At 40.2% G+C, this 11753-nt stretch overlaps 1 long non-coding RNA gene across 1 annotated transcript in view; it reads right to left on the reverse strand.

Annotated features, from left to right (window-relative positions):
- Positions 1-10749, reverse strand: part of LOC113600802 (uncharacterized) — a 30281-nt gene extending 19532 nt beyond the window's left edge. Inside the window, exons 1-2 of the long non-coding RNA XR_003421894.2 lie at positions 4498-10749; positions 3995-4123 (exon numbers count right to left, since the gene is read on the reverse strand). This is a non-coding gene — a long non-coding RNA (uncharacterized LOC113600802). The remainder of the gene's footprint in view (positions 1-3994; positions 4124-4497) is intronic.
- Positions 10750-11753: the final 1004 nt, after the last annotated feature.

Raw genomic sequence — 11753 nt, forward strand, 5'->3', positions numbered from 1 at the left:
AAAAACTAAAGGCTGAAGATTTACTGATCCCAAATTTATGAAGATACATGTCTTGGAACACATCAGCCACAAATGCTACTGTAGATTTTTCTAAAATCCATATGCCAAACTTCATATATAGTAGATTAAAAACAAAATAGGGGTGCCTGGGTGTCTCAGTTGGTTAAGCGACCAATTCAGGTCATGATCTCACAGATTTGTGAAATCGAGCTCTGCATCAGACTCTGTGTTGACAATATGAAGCCCGCTTGTGATACTCTCTCCTCTCTCTCTGCCTCTCCCCCGTTCATGCTGCCTCGCTCGCTCGCTCTCTCAAAATAAATAAACATTTTTTAAATAAATAAATTTTAAAAATAAATGAAATAGACTTGGGGCACCTGAGTGGCTCAGTAGGTTGAGTCTGACTCTTAATTTCCGCTCAGGTCATGATCTCACTGGTTTGTGAGATGGCACCCACACGTAGGGCTCCAGGATCCAGGCTCTGGACATGAGGACCTGAGGATAAGCTCTTACCATGCACAATCCTGCCACTGAACTCAATTTTTAATATTTGATACAGTGACACCTGTTTGTGATCCTGAGAGGAAAATCAGGAGCATCGGCAAAAGCTAATATAGATCTTTGACATGGAAGAAATACTGCACTAACCCTGGAACTACCTACCACCAGACTATTATGTGAGATTACAAAAGCCCATTATTTAAGCCACTCTTAGTTAGGTGTTCAGTTCCTTGCAACCAACGATATCCCAGTCGATGCTGATATACTCTCCCTCCTGCCTCACTTCTACATTCCAGTCTACTCTTCGTGCCCTCTCCTGAATTCTACCACACTTTGCAGGCCAGTGTTCTAGAGATTTCACCTTTGGCCTCCTTATTATTCCATTCACTTTCTCTTTGTGCTTTCTCTCTCCCACTTGGATGATTTCAACTATGTGTATTTATTTATAGTTCACATAAATATTTACTGAAAGTCTACTATATGAGCCAAATCCTGTTCCATTTTCTAATGCTTTGGGAATATGCTGATGAATAAGAACACTGAGGTCTGGACAAGAGAAAGAGGGAAGACAGGGGAGAGGATTGAGGATCGTTTATGAGATTTATGGTACAACATAGTGTCTATAGTTAACAAATCAGTATTGTATATTTAAAAATTTGTGAAGAGGATAGGTCTCATGCTAAGTGTTCTTACCACACACTCACGCACACACACACACACACACAGAAGGGAGGGGTGAGCAGGCGGAAACTCTTGGAGGTAATGGATATTTTATTACTTTGACCGTGGTGATGGTTTCACAGGTGCCTATATATCTCCAAACTCATCAAATTGTATACAATAAATATGTTCAGGGATTTTGTGTGTGTGTGTGTGTGTGTGTGTGTGTGTGTGTATTTTGTTTTGGTACATCAACTATACTTCAATAAAGCTATGTTAATAATAAAAAATAGCAAAATAAAGTTCTCTTTTATGAAAATGTTCAAGTCTTTTGCCTCTTCTTCTATGGGATTATCTTTTCATATTGCTTTTAAGGAGTGTTTTATTCTAGAGACTACTCTTTCTATTCTCTAAGTTTGCATAGTATGAATGGTTGTTTCTTAAAATTTTTGTAAAACTCTGGTAAATTTATCTGGACCTGAAATGTTCTTTCTAGGAGGGCTTTTTTCTTTCTTCTTGAGTCAGTTTCAGGAAGTTATATTTTTCCGAACTCATCTCTATGTTCAAATGTATTAGCTTAAAGTTTTCTAAAATATAAATTTAAGGCTTGGGCACCTGAGTGGCTCAATCAGTTAAGCATCCTTTGGCTCAGGTTATGATCTCACGGTTCGTGAGTTTGAGCCCTGAATCTGGCTCTGCACTGACAGTGCTAAGCCTGCTTGCGACTCACTCACTCTCTCTCTCTCTCTGCCCCTCCCCTGCTTGCTATCTCTCTCTCTCTCTCTCTCTCTCTCTCTCTCTCTCTCTCAGAATAACTATCTCTCTTTCTCCCGCTCTCAAAATAAACTTAAAAAAATAAAAAATAAACATAAAATATAAATTTAAGGCTAAAAATTCCTCTCTGTTCAGCTTTGGTTGCTCCCCATAAGTTTTTATAGTATCTTTATTCAGGGATGATTCTAAATATCTTCTAATTTATATTAACAATTTCTTCTTTGAGCCTTGGATTACTTAGGACTTTCTTTTTTAATTTTCATATGTACTGATTATTTTTCTAGACATCTTTTTGTTGGTGATTTCTAACTGAACTGCATTTGTGGTTATAAAACATGCTCTGTATTATTTTGCTATCTTAAATTTGTTTACTTCCATTACAGTATGGGATACATCAATTTTTATAAATAACCCATCTGTTCTTAAAAAGAAAGGCACTTTTTCAGGGGCACCTGTGTGGTTCAGTTGGTTAAACGCCGACTTCAGCTCAGGTCATGATCTCGCGATTCGTGAGTTTGAGCCCCATGTCAAACTCCGTGCTGACAGCTCAGAGCCTAGAGCCTGCTTCAGCTCCTGTCTCTCTCTCTCTCTCTCTCTCTCTCTCTCTCTCTCTCTCTCTCTGCGCCTCCCCTGCTCATGCTCTGTCTCTCTCTCTCTCTCAAAAATAAACATTCAAAATTAAAAAAAAAAAAGAAATGCACTTTTTCAGCTCTTTGATGTCCTATATGTGACCATTAGATCAAATTTGTTAGTACATTGCTTAAAATTTTCACTCTCCTTATTGATTTTTTAAAGTAAGCTCTACACCCAATGTGCAGCTTGAACTCAGGATCCCAAGATCATGAGTCACATGCTCAACCAACTGAGCCAGCCAGGTGCCCCATCCTTATTTATTTTCTTATTAACTAGTTCCATTACTTACTGAGAAAGATGTGATAGAATCTCCCACTATAACTGGAGAATTGTTTATTTCCTTTCACAGTTCTGTAGATTTTGCTTTATAAAATGTGAAACTGTGTTGTTTGGAGCATCCAAATTTGTTACATCACTTAAGGGAATCAAATATGTTTCCTTTACCTTTACTTTGGCCTTAAAGTCTATTTTTTTTAATAAATTAACATAAGTGCATAAATTTTCATTTGGTAGGCATTTGTCTGATTGACCTTTTGAATGCTTTAATCCAATCTTTCTTTACCATATCCACTGCTTTTTAAATGATTCCATAAAACTACTACCACTGTAGCGTTTTGCCTTCCAAAATAAGATTATTCACTTCTCAAAAGAAACAAGAAACAGAACTGGTATTTCTGGAATTATGGCTTGTGGTTTTGAATATCATGGGTTTGCCATGGCAAACTCTGTTGTTTCCCTGAAGACCAGTTCTTGTTTTTACTGAGCTCACGGGCTCTGTTGGAAAAATATACATGTGTGGGTGGATGCCAGGACAGGAAGAGGGAAGGTGTGGCCAGGAGAGGTGGTAGTGGGTATGTATGCAATGCTAAGTGTAGGGAGGATGTGGAAAATCCAAATGCCTGCAAGGTCCAAAGAGCCAATTACACAAGGCAGGAGGGAACTGGCCAGACTGGGGATCACTTGCCCTAGAAGGCAGCTATGTATCATCTAGCAATCCTCTGTTGGGATGTTGCCAGATCATTTTCAGGAGCAACCTGAATCTAGATTTGGGTGGGAACTCTACTGAGTTTGAGAAACTGGCAACAGATTCATTTTTTTTAAATTCTCTTCCACTCATAGAAATCACATCTGCTACCTACATTTGCAAATCCTTGGCTCCACCTGCAAATCCTGGAAGAGATTGCACTTAGGAGGAAGAGAACAACTAGAGAAGGCCTTTCCCCATCCTTGCTTGCCCTCCTAATTGGGCTAACCCACTCCTCTTTATAAAGAGAAATTCCTCCTAAGGAATGTAAATCTAATTCATATCCTAGCTCTTGACAAATGGATCTTGAGATCTTTGGCTTGGTCAGCTACCACAAGCAGCATGCTATGCTGGTTGTCCCTGGAGGTACAAACGGGAAAAGATAAGAAGAGTGGAGCTCACCCATGAAGGTGTACCGAACAGTCGCCACCAAAACAAAATCTGAACGTCTGCCTGGGGCCCATGTTGGCAGCCCTGTGCCAACATCCAAATTTGAACTGATCTCACTTCTTCAGCCCAGGTCAGTGCAGTCTGAGAAAAAATATGGAAAAAAGAGGGAAGAAAAAGATAAGATGTACCCCCCTCTTCAAAAAAAGATACGTATATGCAGGCAAATGCACATACAAAATCCTTACAATTCTTCTGCTCATTGTTATTATTTCAAAATAATAAAACATGTGTAAAATATATCCAGAGAACCTTTAGAATCTACCCTGCCACCAAGAGGAGGTGCTCCAACGGTGAGACGGAAAAAAAAAAAAACAATTCGATTGAGCCCCTCCCACTTACAAATCACCTTTGGCTGCTTTTGCATATGCTATTTTGTGTAGCGTTCAAAACAAAACTGTGAAGTACTTCTATTTTATAGTGCAAAAACTGGAGCACAGAGAAGGTAAATGACTTACCAAGGGCATAGATTTAATAAGTGTCAGCTGCCAGGATTCAACACTAGGTCTCCCGTGTGGAAATCCCGGTTTTTCACTCTGTCACACCTTCTGTGGTTGACAATCAGTCGAGCATCTCAGCTCCAGCAGCCTGGTTCTTAGACAGCCTCAACTTCTGACGGAGCGTGGGAGCTGGGAGGGGCCAGTGCCAAGGATTCAAAACTGTGTGAAATCAGAATTGAACAGGACTCACGGCATGTAGCAAAGGCAGGACCTCCGGACGGTTGTAAGGAGACACTTATGTCTGATTGTAAAACTCCTGAGATTTCTCACCTTCCCCACAACCTTTTTTCCTCTCCTCCACACACAGACCTTGTACCCACATTACTTCTCTGAACATAAAAGCCATTTTACCTCAAATTCAAAGAAATTGCTTTGCTCTTTCCCTTTTTTTTAATCTCTTTCCACAACCCAATCAACTACTTAATTACTTTAGCTTAGCGAACTTTAGATGAGATTTCACTATCCATCTTCTTATATTTTTAGTATATTAAGATAAGTCAGTATGTATTTCCTCAGGTAAAGAGTGCACACTCTCTCTATAGATTAGAACATTTTGAATAACAAAAAATTCCTTCTGCTTTCATTATTCTTCCCATGAACAGAATTTTATCTATACCTGTTTAGAAATACTGATCACATAAAGTGCATATCCGTAGCATGCTATTCTGACACACTTTTTTGACTGGTCATATATGGTCATTGTATTGAATTCATTGTACAAGAAAACAAGGTATTTTCTTTTAGCCAAAAAATAAATAAATAAATGAACAACAGAGTAAATTATTAAATTAGTTCTCATCCTCTTCAATATGCACGGTACAAAATTTCTTAGGGAATTGTGATAAAAGACATTTCACTAGAAAAGAAAATCCATAATTCATATGCCATCTCTCTGGTTAATTCTCAGATTGACCCTTCAGAGCAAAGCCTATAATCATTCTTCAGCATTTTCATCATCAAAAGTTTATCTTACTAATAAAAGTTACACATGTGTAACCCATCTCCCAACATTGTGAATTTTAACTAATTCTTGGGCTTTATTAGACATTTTGGGGATCCATTCTGAAGTGAACAGCTTCTCCCCACTCAGTCTGATCTCAGGTCCACCTTGCTCATAATTGCTTTGTATCTCCAAAATTTATAAGGGCCGTAATAAAACATTTAGTAAAGACATTGTCTTATTTGCCTCAATGGGTATCTGTCACAGTGCCTTGGAATGAACTGTGGAAGGAAGGGAGAGAACACATGGAAACTATAAACAAGTAGGTCCTTGCCCATGGAAGGGAGAAAAGAATTTAACTCTACCTTCCAACATTCTGGCTGGTCTAAGAATCAAATTGACAGGAGACAGATTAACAGGGGAAAAAAATCAAAGTCTAATAACCTGAATACCTCCTGCACACAGGAGAGAGACCAAGGAAAATTGAGAAACTCACCAAAATGGCTAAAGCCATCATCTTAAATATCACCTCCAGTTAAAGGCAAAAGAAGTTATTAGAGTTGGGAGTGCCTTCTCTGTTGGTCTACGCTTCTTCCTGATACTAAGGAAGACACCTTTACAAATGGAGATTTCTCTTACACGTGTAAAAAGTCTCTTACTTCCTGTAACTTCCACTCAGTTCTCAGAGTTTCTCTTGCCTCTGCAGTTTCTTAAAAATAACCATCTTAGAATAGTCAATATGCCAAAGAGGCATGTCTTGGGGTGGCAAAATTTGCTCCCTTACACCCACAAACAAAATTAAGCTTTAAATATAGATTTCCTGTACCAATGACTCAAGCCAATTTTGAAGAGTTCTCCCATTTCCATTGGGAAGGTACTTGGGAAAACAGAATCCTTTACATCTAGCTGAAAATTTACTTTACAATTTTGTTGTAAAATTATAAGTTTTCAAAAAATACTTGCTTATCAATATATTTTCACAAACACACAGACACATATAGCATGTACTGAAATTCTTTGCAAAAGGAAACCATCCAGCTTTCTGACTAGATTATGTTCCATCCCTTTTTACGAAGCAGTTATTGTCATATGAGGGGGTTGATGATTATAAAAAGAATTATGTTTCTCTGGTTTTTAATAGAAAAAATTTGCTTTTATGAAGAACATTTAAAAAATCTCTAGCAGTTTATTTCGTCCATTTCTAAAACCAAAATTCATTACCTTTTCTTGAAACATTTCACTGGGCATCACAACTTGTGTACAAATAGATCCCCCGAGGGCCCGCATTATCCTCAGTGACACCTATACTACACTGTCCCATAACTCAGGAGCCAGCCCAGTGAATCATGGTCAAATAACAGCAGAAGAAGGTGAAGTCTGAGAATATTCTGCTATTGACTAAAGAGGATAAGAATGTCCTGACTGTATTTCCCCCGCTCCATTCTAGAATTATAATAATCTACAACTCATACCTACATCCATTCCATAGAGTGTAATTCCAATTCTATGATATCTTGTACAACACTATTTTATGCTGATAAAATACAGGTCTATCTACCTCATTGAAATTGGAATGGGAAGTAAAACAGTGAAATGATAAATATTCAATATATAGCAGAGAATGTTCTCTCTCTTTCCTGAAACAGTGAATCTTCTAGGTTACTTGTTCACAAATGTTTTGTCCCATGTCTGGAGATCTCTTCAGCAGATCATCTTCCCTACTGGTCCCTACTTGCCCGAACAGAAAGGACTCAGCAGAATAAATGGATCACAAATGAGATATCAAATGAAAAATATCAAGTCAATTAACAATTTCCAGAGAAGAAAATCACTAATTTTGATATACTAGAATATATAAGTGACTTGTCCAAGATCCATAAGATACACTCTTATAGACTGTATTAGTTTCCCAAGACGGCCATAACAAATGACCACAAACATGATGCTTAAAACACCACACCTGGGCACCTGGATCGCTCAGTAGGTTGAGCGCCGGATTCTTGATTTTGGCTCTGGTCATGATCGCATAGTTCGTGAGTTCTAGCCCTGCCTCAGGCTCTGCCCTGACAGCGCGGAGTCTGCTTAGGATTCTCTCTCTCCTCTCTCTCTCTGCCCTTCCCCCCCACAAAAATAAATAAACATTTTTTTAAAACCCAGAAATTTATTCTCTCACAGTCCAACAGCCAGATGTCCAAAATTAGTTTCACTGGGCTGAAATTAAGATGTTGGCAGGACCACATTCCCTCCAGAAGCTCTAGGAGACGATCCTGTCCTTGCCTCTTCCAGCTTCCGGTGGCTGCACCATCACTTGACTTGTGGCCACATCACTCTTACCTCTGCCTTGGTGGTTGTGTGGTTTACCCCTCTTCTGTCTGTGTTTAAATGGCCCTCTGCCTCTCTCTTGTAAGGACATCTGTAATGGCCTTTAGGGACCTCTTGCATAACCCAAGGTAATCTCATCTCCAAATACTTAACTCAGTCAACATCTGCAAAGACACCTTTTTCACAATTACAGTTTCCAGGAATTAGGAGGGAGAAATCACTGAGGAAAGGCAGGGAGGACTTTCAGCTTACCACACAGGCCAAGACCACAGTTCAAGAATGTAAACGTAAGCCAAGAAAATGATGAAAAGAAATGTGAGTTTCCCACAAGCCTCACACCACACCTTTCTCAAGTCATGATTGTGGAAAGTCAGCTGTTTGGAGAATGTGAGTCTCTCGGTCTCAGTCACAATGATGTTAATAGATTACCTGCCTTCGGGCCACCATTGACCAGTTGAGAAGCCGATTCCCTGCCACTTATCCAATAATAAAGATACATGTAATGAGGGGGCGATATTCTTACCTGGCCCTGAAGTAGGATAGAACATGTTCTCGGATTACCCTTCAATGCTTTCCCACAAAGCGTTTTAGTTTAAAGTTTGCCTGGAGACCAACAATTTTTCTAAGTCATTCTCAGAGTACTGTCACTGACAGAGTTACAAATAGGAAGGCAGAGTTTACTTCCAAAAATGTCTGGCGAGGCGCTGGGGAAGTGTCAGGCCAGCTCAGGTCACTGGTGCTTACCTTTTAGCTGCTAATGTGTGTAAATAATCGTTTGCTGGGGACCCAGCTGCTGCACTGGTGCTGTGCGGGTGAAACTAAATGGGGATTCTAGAGAATGAGAACGCAAACCGAATTGTAAGCAAAATTATTGAAACAGGCCAGCCCTCCGTTTGAAGCATCATAGACCAACCCAAGAAAAATGACTAATGGGTAACAATACACAGTCCTGACAGGAATCATAAGCTAGGAAGGAAGTTGCATGTAAAATAATAATAAAGAATATTGAATTGCCACCAGGCCCTGCCAGAGACAAATGAAATCAGAGCAGATTCCCACCACCAGTCACTTACTCAACCCCTTTGAAAATGTCCCTGGCAGACAAAGAATGCTTTCACGCACACTCCCTTTCTGCTAGAAAGGAATGTTTTCTCTGGAATGTTTCCTAGCTGGAAAGGGCAGATAAGGGATGCCCCTCTGAAAAGGAGGCCCTGAGAGGCACCCTTCTGGCCAGTTCATCATCCTTCCTTGGGGAACCAAGGTGAGAAAACAGGCTGCTTTTATCTGCTACCTGTAGAGAAAATGATGCACTTTCCCCAAGATAACCACAGTTTGACAGCTTTTCATTTCTTCTCTTATAATGTCATACTTTTCTTTCCTATACATAGAAGATATGAACTCATTTTTAACTGCCCATGCAACTTAACATTATTTTTCCTCCCAAGTGATTCCTTTTCGTCAGAAGGTCATTTGAGGTCTTTCTGGAAGTTTAAGCCCAAAGGTCATTCATTGGTCACTAGTAAGCAGTGAGCCCCTGCCTGCCCAGCTCTGCGTCCCTATCATCAGATTGTAAGCAAAACCCAGCCTCAAGCTCCTGGCACAGACGCCAGCTGGCTGCAACCCACACACACTCCTGCAAAAGAAAGACAGGCAGCAAAACTCTAGGACAGGACAAGCGGTCCCTAGTCTCAGATGGCAGCTTATCTCAGCCCTGTTCTAATCACCTGCTTATTCCTCCTTGACTTTATTGGCCTATTAAGACAGCAGCTCTCAACCCTCAGTGCCCATGAGAAACATCTGGGGAACATCGATAAACATAATCGAAGTCCCAAACCCTCCCTCACGCACAGAGTGAATCAGCCTGAGGTGGGGCCCCCACAGCAGGACTTTTTTTAATTCCCTAAGTGATTCTAATGTGCAAGCATGTTTGAGAATCATTGTTCTACCTGCTGGCTTCTGTTATTTTTGCCATCCATGTCTTCCCAGACTCTCTTCCATATTTACCTACCCAGGCCCACCATATTTATCCACTTTTTCCCATCTTTCTAGGGTCATTAAAACTCCCATTTTGCTGCTTGATGCTATGGTACTGTCTTAACTCTTCTCCAGACTTGACACATTGCCTGGCAAGACTTTCTTTCTGTTCTTTTCCAGGTCCTGGCTACCCCTGGCTTGCCCCGATGGGACACCCACCAAGATCGCAAAAACACCTCAGCAAGAGTCTGCCTACCCACCAGCTGTTCCCTCCTTCACTTAAGCCTGTCCCAAATCTGACAAGTCACATAACCCTTTCCTCTTGGAACTCCATAACATTCAACACCTTGGTCCACATTTGAACCAAACGCCTTAGCATGGCTATACCCTTACCTACCTATGCATTCAGAACTAACGCCATGTAGGGCCAAATAGCTTTTTTGTTGTGGGAGGCTATCCTGTATGTTATCAAGATGCTTAATAGCACCCTTGGTCTCTGCTCACCAGACGCCAGTAGCACCTTTTCCCCCAACTTGTGACAGCCAAAAACATCTCCAGACATGGCCCAATGATCCTGGGGAGGTAAAGAATTACTCCATCCCCTGCCCCATTGAGAACCACTGCTCCACCTGTATGTCCAATCTCCCAAACTACTTCAGTCGAGTTGTTTTCTTCCACTATCTGGCATATATTTCTTCCCAGTATTAATTTTCACCCAGTTTACAATCTGTGATTCTGAAGCATCTTCCTCCCGAATTAAGAACCTTCAGCTTTGATTCACTTCCCAAATGATGCCAACCCCAAAGCAGCTAAGACAGATTCTCACATCCTGTGGTCATCCTTAACCCTCCTTTTGCAGATGACCGTTGGGAAGTTTCTGTGAAACACATTGCAGGGTAGGGTTCAATCCATGCAGTTATTTGGAAATCTCCTTAAAGTCACTACTGTGGGGGAGACTGGCTGACTGTCAGTTGAGCATCCAACTCTTGATTTCGGCTCAGGTCATGATCTCATGGGTTCCTGAGATCAAGCCCTGAGTCAGGCTTTGCGCTCATGGTGTGGAGCCTGCTTACGATTCTCTCTCCCCTACCCTCTCTCTCTGCCCCTCCCCTGCTCACTCTCATTGTCTCTCTCTCTCTCTCAAAACAAACTTAAAAAAAAAATCACTTCCCTGATTTTTTCCATTAGATAGCTTTGTTGCATAAAGACCGGCCTTACGCTATATGCCCTGTAAACACTAAAATGCTAAACGAATTTATGTAATGGGAGTGTTAATAGAACATAAACCAGGACCTTTTTTCCCCCAGATTTTATTTTTAAGTAATCTCTACACCCAACTCAAAATAAAACCCTGAGATCAAGAGTTGCATGCTCCACCGACTGAGCCAGCCATGTGCCCCAGACGAGACCAGGACCTTTCTTAATATTGGAAATGCTAAATTAATTCTGGACTCTAAACACTCTTATCCTCTGAATAATTATTTATTCCTGCCTCTGACTTGTGGAATGGGGATTGTAATGTTCTTGAAAAGCCCTTTGAGATTCCACATTGGGCGGAATTTCATTTCAATTCGAGTACCAACTCTGAATTACTTGAGCTAATGGAGAGGGACAAAGCACCAAAAATTGAATATTCACATAATACAAGTATACGCTTATACTGAAACAAACGTGTATTCTCAGATTTTCAGAAATTAAAAGGTTGCCAAAAGTTATCAGGCTGATTTTATTGCATGATTCATAACTCTTCCACTGAAGAATTGCAAATATGTTTGAGCATTATGTTACTGGCATAAGACAACCAGAAGAGCAACTTTCCATAGTTCTTCTCTGTGATTAGAGGTGATTTCAATATCAACATTGTTTTGATAGGTTTATATAAGAATTTTTGTTCTAAAATCAGGATTTATATAAGTTTATTCATTCAACTTTCCTTTATATGAAAAGAATTCTTATCTTTTCATAGTTACATTTCATG

The sequence above is a fragment of the Acinonyx jubatus genome, chromosome A1, assembly GCF_027475565.1.
Source record: "Acinonyx jubatus isolate Ajub_Pintada_27869175 chromosome A1, VMU_Ajub_asm_v1.0, whole genome shotgun sequence".
In the NCBI taxonomy this organism is placed as follows: domain Eukaryota; kingdom Metazoa; phylum Chordata; class Mammalia; order Carnivora; family Felidae; genus Acinonyx; species Acinonyx jubatus.